Source organism: Cervus canadensis, chromosome X, assembly GCF_019320065.1.
Source record: "Cervus canadensis isolate Bull #8, Minnesota chromosome X, ASM1932006v1, whole genome shotgun sequence".
In the NCBI taxonomy this organism is placed as follows: domain Eukaryota; kingdom Metazoa; phylum Chordata; class Mammalia; order Artiodactyla; family Cervidae; genus Cervus; species Cervus canadensis.
The window spans coordinates 87,067,857-87,077,982 of NC_057419.1; positions in this window are offsets into that span (position 1 = coordinate 87,067,857).

Below are 10,126 nucleotides of genomic sequence, written 5' to 3' on the forward strand. Positions count from 1 at the left end.
CTAAAATGAAAAGAAAGAAAGTGAAGTCGCTCAGTTGGGTCTGACTCTTTGTGACCCCATGGACTGTAGCCTACCAGGTTCTTCCATCCATGGGATTTTCCAGGCAAGAGTACTGTTACAGAAGAGGGCATACAACCTATATGTTCAACTTAACATTTATAAAGTGAAAACTAATATAACCGTATCCTGGTCAAGAAATAGAATATTGCCAGTACTTCAGAAGCTTCACATTCACCCTCACTCATCCAAATAAGCTTCTCTCCTACTTAGAGAAAACAAGAAGCCCAGTTTTCATAATAATCATGCACTTTCTTTCATTATAGGTTAATTATCTATGTACATATCACTATATAACCTAGATCATTTTTTCTATTTTTGAAACGTATATAATGGGGATCATACATTATGCACTGTTTTGTGTTTGTCTTACTTTGCTTAGGATTATGCTTGTGAAATTCACCCGTATTCCATATAGCTTCAGTTCTTCTATTTTCATTGCTCTATAATGTTCTGTTTGCCAGTTATACTACTGATGGATACTTGGATTATTTCCATTGTTGGCTGGAAGAAGAATTCACTAGAGAGTTGCAAGTTTAGTTTTATCTAAGATATTATCAGGGTCTATAGCCCAGAAAACAACCTCTCAAATAACTCTGAGAAAATGTTCAGAGAAACATGGTTTTCAGGAAAATTTTATATATTTTTTCAGAACAAAGGGCATCAAGCATGACAGGGATATATTCTTTCAAGATTTTAGAAGAAACATATTAGCATGAACACACTGAGTTAGCATTACGTTGGCATTTGGGAAAGGAATCTTATCTTCCAAGGAGTACTAAAACCAGCATAGCAAGAAAGGAGGAGTTTAGCTTCAAAGTGGACATTATCTGGATACTGCATTCTCTTGTTCCACTAGGTGGAGCTAGTGGTAAAGAACCTGCCTGCCAATGCAGAAGACTTAAGAGACTCAGGTTCAACCCCCGGGTCTGCAAAATCCCCTGGAGAAGGGAATGGCAACCCACTCTAGTATTCTTGCCTGGAGGATTACGTAGACAGGGGAGCCTGGCAGGCTACAATCCATAGGGTCGCAGAGTCAGACACGACTTAGCATGCAATTTGACCTGTTTGTTCAGGTCAAATCATGCATAATAAGCCAGAATGGTTTCCTCATACTTATTTCAATATGTGAAAATTTCTTCCATCATCATGTTGCTTATTGTGAAAAATGACACCATGTAGATACTAATATATTTCCCAGTGCATATGAGAGTTTTTAAAATATTTTCTTCTTAGTGAGATGACTGGATAACAGGATCTGTGTATCTTGGGGTGATTAATGACCAATTATCTCACACAATGTGCCAATTGATATGCCAGTCATTGCTATATGAAATATCTCATTGCAGCACGTCCCTGTTAGCATCTGATATAGACTGGCTTCACAATTTTTGTCAGTCTAATAGAAATGCAGTGCTATTTTTTGTTAGTTTGAATTTGTATTTGCCTGATCACTTATCTGTATGCAGGTCAGAAAGCAGCAGTTAGGACTGGACATAGAATAGCAGACTGGTTACAAATAGGGAAAGGAGTACATCAAGGCTGTATATTGTCACCTTGCTTATTTAACTTATATGCAGAGTACATCATGAGAAACACTGGGCTGGATGAAGCACAAGCTGGAATCAAGATTGCTGGGAGAAATATCAATAACCTCAGATATGCAGATGACACGACCCTTATGGCAGAAAGTGAAGAAGAAAAAAAAAAGAGGAAAAAAAAAAGAAGAAAGTGAAGAACTAAAGAGCCTCTTGATGAAAGAGGAGAGTGAAAATGCTGGCTTAAAAATCAACATTCAGAAAACAAAGATCATGACATTTGGTCCCATGTCTTCATGGCAAATAGATGGGGAAACAGTGGAAACAGTGGCAGACTTTATTTTTTTGGGATCCAAAACCACTGCAGATGGTGACTGCAGCCATGAAATAAAAAGAACACTTACTCCTTGGAAGAAGAGTTCTGACCAAGCTACACAGCATATTAAAAAGCAGAGACATTACTTTGCCAACAAAGGTCCATCTAGTCAAAACTATGGTTTTTCCAGGAGCCATGTATGGATGTGAGAGTTGGACCATAAAGAAAGCTGAGCACAGAATAATTGATGCTTTTGAACTGTATTTCTGGAGAAGACTCTTGAGCGTTCCTTGGACTTCAAGGAGATCCAACCAGTTAATCCTAAAGGAAATCGGTCCTGAATATTCATTGGAAGGACTGATGCTGAAGCTGAAACTCCAATACTTTGGAGTAGATGTGAAGAGCTGACTCATTTGAAAAGACCCTGATGCTGGGAAAGATTGAAGGTGGGAGGAGAAGGGGACAACAGAGGATGAGATGGACGGATGGTATCACCAATTCTATGGACATGAGTTTGAGTACACTCTGGGAGTTGATGATGGACAGGGTAGCCTGATGTGTGGCAGTCCATGGGGTTGCAAAGTGTCGGACGTGACTGAGCAACTGAACTGAACTGAACTGATCACTTATGAAGTTGAGTACATTTTCCCTAGTTTATTGGCTATTTGGATTTCCTTTTTTTATGAAACATTGATTCTAGGAGTTTTGCCCATATTTCTACAGAGCTGTCTTTTTGCCTTTGTAGGAGTTACTTTCATGTTTTGCATATTAATCCTTTGTTGATTTTATATGTTACCAATAACTCTACCAAGCCTGAGCTTGTACTTTACTCATTTTATGATATAACTTGATGAACAGATGCTCTTGATTTTTAATGATGGTGAATCTAGCAACATTTTGTATTATGTGTGTGTGTGTGTCTTGTTTAAGAAATCCTTGCCTGCCTTGTGATCATTAAGAAATTATTTTTTAGCACCTAAACTTTTCAAAATTTTACTTTTCAGATTTGAGATTTTAATCTACCTGCACTTCATTGCTGTGTCTGATTACATGTTGGAGTCCTTTTTGTGTGTATATGAATTGCCCTAGAAGCATTTACTGAAAAATACATTATTTCCCCCTAGTTTTTATTCAAAATGCACCATACATGTGTCCATATATGTAAGAATATGCTTCTGGATAGAGTTGTATTCTATCCTACTGGTCTATCTCTGTGTAATTATCACACTGTCTTAATTACTATAGTTTTGTAATGAGTATCAGTATATAGCAAGATTGCATCTTCCATATTGTTCTCCTTTTTTGATAAAGACTTAGCTGTTCTTGACCCATGGCATATCCTGTTAAACTTTAGAATCGATTTTCACTTCTGCAAGGAAGTTTTATTGGAAGATATATGATATTGCATGGAATTTATACATAAATTTGGGAAACAATTGACATTTTTATAGTACTGAGATTTCCTGGCAAATATATGATACAGCTCCAATTGAGTTATGTCTGAATTTTACTAATAAGAGAAAAAATTTCCTTCTAGAGGCTTTCACTTTTAAAGATATCCGTACATGCTTGGCATCTGAATGTTATTTTGAAAGCTTTCTTTTAAGTTGCATATTTTGTTTGTTGCTAGCAAGTGTGCAATTTATACTTAAATTGATTTTTATTGATTTTTATCCACCAACCTTGACAAAGTCTTATTAATTATAATAGAATTTATAAATACAAATTCTGTGTCATCCTTTTTTCCAGTTCTCATGCTTTTCTTTTTCTTTGCCTACTTCAGTTGTTAGCACATCCAGTGCAAAGTAGAATGGAAACAATGGTGGTAGCTATCCTTGTATTGTTAAAAATATGAAAGGTAGAATTTTCAATATATATTTACATTTATTAAGTTTATTGTATAATGATCTTGTATCTTGCAATCTTGTTCTAATATTAATAGTTTTTTAGTTGATTCTTTAGATTTTTCTGTACAAAAATCATGTCATCTGCAAATATAGTTTTACTTCTTCTTTTCCAATTTGTATGTTTTTATTTCATTTTCTTGTCTACTTTTTCTGGCTACAACCTGCAGTACAATGTTGAATAGAAGTAGCAAAAGTAAGCATCTTGTTTAATTCCTGAATCTAAGAAGAAAACATTCAGTGTTTTGACATTAAGTATACTGTTTCTAGTGGGATTTTTGTTGATACCATGTATCAGGGACATGAAGCTGCTTTGTGTTCCTACTTGATTGAGTCTTATTTTCATGAAAGAGTGCTAGACTTCCTCAAATGCTTTTCTGCAACTATTGAATTGATCGGATGATTTTTGTTCTGAATTCTGTTATTATGATAAATTCCATTAATTGATTTATTGAAAAATAAACCAACTTTGCATTCCTGGGATAAGTTCCACTTTATCATGGTAAAAATCCTTTGTATTTGCTGCTGGATTCAGTTGGCTAATATTTCATTGAAAATTTTTGCACCTATTTTTCATAGGGAATATTTATCTGTAGTTTTCTTGTGATATATTTGTCTGGGTTTGGAATCATTACTGGACTCATAGAATGAGTTAAGAAATCTTCTGTACTATTTACTGTAAGATTTTGTGACAGATGGGTAGTCTTCTTTTAAAGTTTTTGATGTGCTGTGCTTAGTTGCCCAGTCGTGTCCAACTCTTTGCGACCCCATGGATTGCAGCTCACCAGGTTCCTCTGTCCACAGGGATTCTCCAGGCAAGAATACTAGTGTGGGTTGCCATGCCCTTCTCCAGGGGAGAGAATTCAGCAATAAGACCATCTTCACCAAGGCTTTATTGGTAGGAATATTTTACATGACTAATTTAAGCTCTTTACTTATAAATCTGGTCAGATGTTCTATTTCTTCTTGAGTTAGAATCAGTAGTTTGTATCTTTCTGAAAAGTAGAATTTTTAATCTAGGATATATATTTTTATTTTTTAATAAAAATAAATTGTCATCAAATTACTGTTTTAAACATTTACAGTGTGTGCAGTTCAGTGGATTTTAGTACCTTAGCAATGATGTGCAACCTCTCACCACAATCTAATTCTGGAACTTTTACATCAACCAAAAAAGAACACCTGCACCTGATATTAATGGTAATCCCTCAAACCTACTTAACTTATCAGAGCCTAAAGTTATCCTGTGCCTTTTCTTTCTTCTTGGAAAATCAACTATCCCAGTGTAACTTAAACTCTATCAAAAACACCTCCCAGCTTGTAAGCTATTTCTTTTATGTCTTTCTTTCTCATTCTCTCTTTTCAAGATCAAAAATTACTAGTATAAGTCAGTGTTTATTTCATCTCACAAATTTATGATATCCTTTAAGCTGCTTCTGATTCCTTTTATCTCAGACCTTCTACCTGGGTTCACTTTCCTTTAGAATGTCTTTTAATGTTAATTAGAAAACTATATCCTACAGTTTTAATTTTTGTGAAATGTGTTTATGTCATTCTTATTGTTAAAACATATCCTTACTTGGTCAGAACCGAATTATTGACTTTCTTTTTTCCCAACAATTTGGGGAAAGCATTCCATAGTTAGTAGCAGTGAATCAGCTTTCAGTAAAGCTTTTGCTCCTTTGAAAGTACTCTATCTGCTTTCAATTCTACTCAGCCAGACAACCAAGAACTTATTTATAACTGAACTAGTGGTATCTATTACTCATTGAAGTGAGGGAAAATATGCACCATGGAGAATCATGGGGTGTCTGAGCAAGCAGATGCAAAAAAAAAAAAAAAAAAAAATTACTGAATATAGGAGTTGGGCTTTGACTGGGTGATTTGGAGGAAACTCTAACAAAATGGATGTTAATTATACACTGAATACTACTGTAATGTGAGATCATTTTTAAGATTGCATATATCAATTAATTTTATTTATAAGAATAGAGACTAGAATGAGGTTAACATTATAATTGCTAAAGAAGTGGCACTCATTCATGTTGATCAAGAGAAGAGGTTTTTGTTACTTATTAGTTTTGTAGAGTCCCCCATTTTTTGTTGTTCTTTGCTTAGAAAAACTTACGAAGCAGTCTTATTTTATCTCATTTATCAAGGTCCTGAAGTAACCTTGTCTGAGGTTAGTATTTAGTGACATTATTTTTAATAGGAAAATGGCATGACATAGTTGTGTGTGTCTGGGCATATCTTGAATGATAGAACCTGCTGTCTGTTTTTTTTTTTGTTGTTTGTTTGTTTGTTTGTTTTTTGGTTGTTGTTTGTTTCTTTACTATTATCTCTGAAAAAAATTTAAATCTTTATTTTAACCCATAGTGTTCTACGGATTAAAGCTCAACATTCAAAAAACTAAGATCATGGCATCTGGTCCCATCACTTCATGGCAAATAGATGGGGAAACAGTGGCTGACTTTATTTTCTTGGGCTCCAAAATGACTGCAGATGGCAACTGCAGCTATGAAATTAAAAGATGCTTTTAATTTCCAAGACGCTTGGTCCTTGGAATAAAAGCTATGGCCAACCTAGACAGCATATTAAAAAGCAGAGACATTACTTTATCAACAATGGCCCATCTAGTCAAAACTATGGTTTTTACAGTAGTCATGTATGGATGTGAGAGTTATACCATAAAGAAAGCTGAACACTGAAGAATTGATGTTTTTGAGTTGTGGTGTTGGAGAAGACTCTTGAGAGTGTCTTAGAAAGCAAGGTGATCAAACCAGTCAATCCTAAAGGAAAAAAGTCCTGAAAATTCATTGGAAGAACTGATGCTGAAGCTGAAGCTGAAGCTCCGATACTTTGGCCATCTGATGAGAAAAACTGACTCTTTAGAAAAGACCATGATGCTTGGAAAGACTGAAGACAGGAGGAGAGGGGACAATAGTGGATGTGATGGTTGGATGACATCACCGGCTCGATGGACATGAGTTTGAGGCAAGCTCCGGGAGTTGGTGATGAACAGGGAAGCCTCACGTGGGCAGTCCATGGGGTTGCAAAGAGTCGGACATGACTGAGCAACTGAACTGAACTAGAGGAAATGGAAAACAATAAAAAGTATATGAATAAATATACAGTTACAACTTTTAGTAAGTGTCATTAATGAAACAAATAGGGTTTCATAATACAGTGAAAAGAAACCACAGAATGTTTTAAACAGGGAAGTAACATGGCATAATTTCTGTTTTTGTTTTTAAAAGATCAAAGCATCAGATTGTTAGCTGTCTCACAATATCTATTCCTCCTGTTTTTTGTTTGTTTGTTTGTTTTTAATAAGAAAGACTTGACTGGGCTACAGTCAACTAATGAAATTTTTATTTCCCAACTTCCCTTACATCTAGATGTGGCCATATGACTAAGTTCAGGCCCATGGAAATAGAAATATAATATAGATCACTTTTAGGACTTCTTAAAAGGATTGAGCATTCACTTTCCTGAGCTGTTTCTTTCCTCCCCATTATCTGGCATCTGATAAAAACTTGGAGACACTGTTTTGAACCCAGAGATGAAAGCTAAATATTGAGAACACAGAGCTGGTGTGCCAGTCTTGGACTGCTTACACCTGAAGTGTTACATAAAAGAGAAATACAGATATATCTTATTACATTCACTGTACTTTGGAGTCTCTTTGTCATAGCAGCTTTGTGTCATGACTAATAGCTTCTTCGTGGAGAAGGAATTGTTCATGGTCAATAGTGGAAGTGGGAAAATCCATTTGGAGGCTATTGCAGTAATTCAGAAGATAGATGATGGTACTTGAAATAGGATGGTGGTAATAGATGTTGAGAGAAGTGGATGGATTGGTGATATGTTTGAGAGAAAAAGGTAACATGACCTGCTGAAAGATGGGATCAGGGGTTGAGGGAGAATAATGAATAAAGGATCAGTCCAAATCAGTCCAAGGTTTCTAGCTATTGATTGAAATGGGGAAGTATAGACAGGGAGAACACAAAGTTTTGTGCATGGTTTGAATAGGCAGTAAAATGAAAAGAAGCAAGGGAGAGAAAATTGATCAATAAGTTGTCCTCTCATCTGTGAAACTTTCCCTGATTTCCTGAGCAGAATTAGTTATAAGGTCTATATATTTTCATGACATTTTTGTGCATGCTTTCATAAGAACATTTATCAAATTGAATTACCTTTTTCAGTTGTATATCTCCTTGAGTACAACAGACCTTGTCAGCATTCATCTTCACACCTCTAGTTTCTATCAAAGTTTTCAAGGACGTATTAGATACTCAACAATTTTATTTCCATTTTTTTGAAGCAGTGTTAGCAGTAATGCTAAGACTAATTCTTTTAACTTTTATGTCTATTTTTGTTAAGTTTTCTTTGCTTTTCCATATTAAATTTTTTGGAATATTTGGCACACATAAAAAATGATTATATGGTAGAGATGATCATAAATGATACATTTCTTCATCTTAGCACTTTCATTACTTTGAACATAATATTTCATTAGAAGTATTGGTAAGCAGTAAGGATTAATTTGGAAAATGGAAATAGCAGTCACTTCATATGTGTGGCTATAATGAAACAAAGCAAACATAGAATTTGAAGTTATTATTAATATATATATACAACTACAATAATTTGAACAAACTAGAAGACATTTACTTAAGTTGTATAATTTAAAAAGCTCATGGAAAGCAGAAGGATGGCAAACTCTGGATTCTACTGAGTTTGAAGCTGATATTTTAAAAGATGACAATTTAGCAGTGGTTTTTCTGATAGATTTCAGTTATAAGAGAGGCATGTGAGAAATGCTTGTGGAAGTAACTTTGATCAACTTCAGGTAAAAAGGGATAAAATCTGAGGAGCCAAAATACAAGCTAATAAGTAGGGACTTGGTTGTTTTATTTTATTATCTTTTTTTTTGAACTTGGTTATTTTAAATAAAAGTGAAATACTTCAGAAATACACTGAGACATAAATTCTAAAATCAGGTTCACAATGAGTATAGGTAAGTTGGTATCATGTTTTGAGTAATATTCCTGATTCTTTCACGTAACTCTTTTGTTGGATAGTTTCCAATATATTCTAGAATTATGGTACTTAAATTCTTTTTTAAGTAACTTAGAAAAAATGAATGAGTTCTTTTATACATACATTTCCTTTTAAATACAACTAGAATAAACCTTATTATATAACCTTAATTCTCTAAGACAAATCTGAAGTTTCCTCAAATACAGAGGACAGTTCAGTTCAATTCGGTTCAGTCATTCAGTTGTGTCCAACTCTTTAGGACCCCATGAACCGCAGCACACCAGGCCTTCCTGTCCATCTCCAACTCTCTGAGTTTATCCAAACTAATGTCCATTGATTCGGTGATATCATCCAACCATCTCATCCTCTGTCATCCCCTTCTCCGCCTGCCTCCAGTGTTTCCCAGCATCAAGGTCTTTTCAGCTGTCAGTTCTTCACATCAGGTGACCAAACTCTTGGAGATTCAGCTTCAGCATCAGTCCTTCCAATGAGTATTTGGCTCTGATTTCCTTTAGAATGGACTGGTTGGTGTTCCTAAGATGTTAATAAATTCCTGTTTGCTAACACAGCTATTAAATATAATTTACAGGATTAAAATATAGAGAGAGTAGATTTTAAATGTTCTCACCATAAGGAAAAAAAAAAACTCTAACTATGTATGGTGACATATGTTAACTAGACTTATTGTGATGGCCATTTCATAATATATTCAAATACCAAATCATTATGCTGTGCACTTGAAACCAATATAATGTTATATTTCATTTGATGCATATAAAATACTATAATAGCATTAAACTAGAAATCAACAGTAGAAAGTGTGTATGTTAGTCACCCAGTTGTGTTTGTCTCTGCTAGTCCATGAACTGTAGCCCACCAGGGTCCTATGTCTGTGGGATTCTCTATGCAAGAATACTGGAGTGGGTAGCCATTTAGGGGATCTTCCCAACCCAGGGATCAAACCTGGGTCTCCCGCATTGCAGGCAGATACTTTACCAACCGAGCCACCAGGGAAGACCATCAACAATAGAAAGATAGCTGACATATCCCCAAATTCTTGCAGGTTAAATAAAGATTTCTAACTGACACATTGATCAAACCTGTATGTAGGTCAAGCAGCAACAGTTATAACCGGACATGGAACAATAAACTGGCTCAAAACTGGGATAGGAGTACCTCAAGGCTGTATATTGTCACCTTGCTTATTTAATTTATATGCAGAGTACATCATGCGAAATACTGGGCTGGATGAAGCACAAGCTGGAATC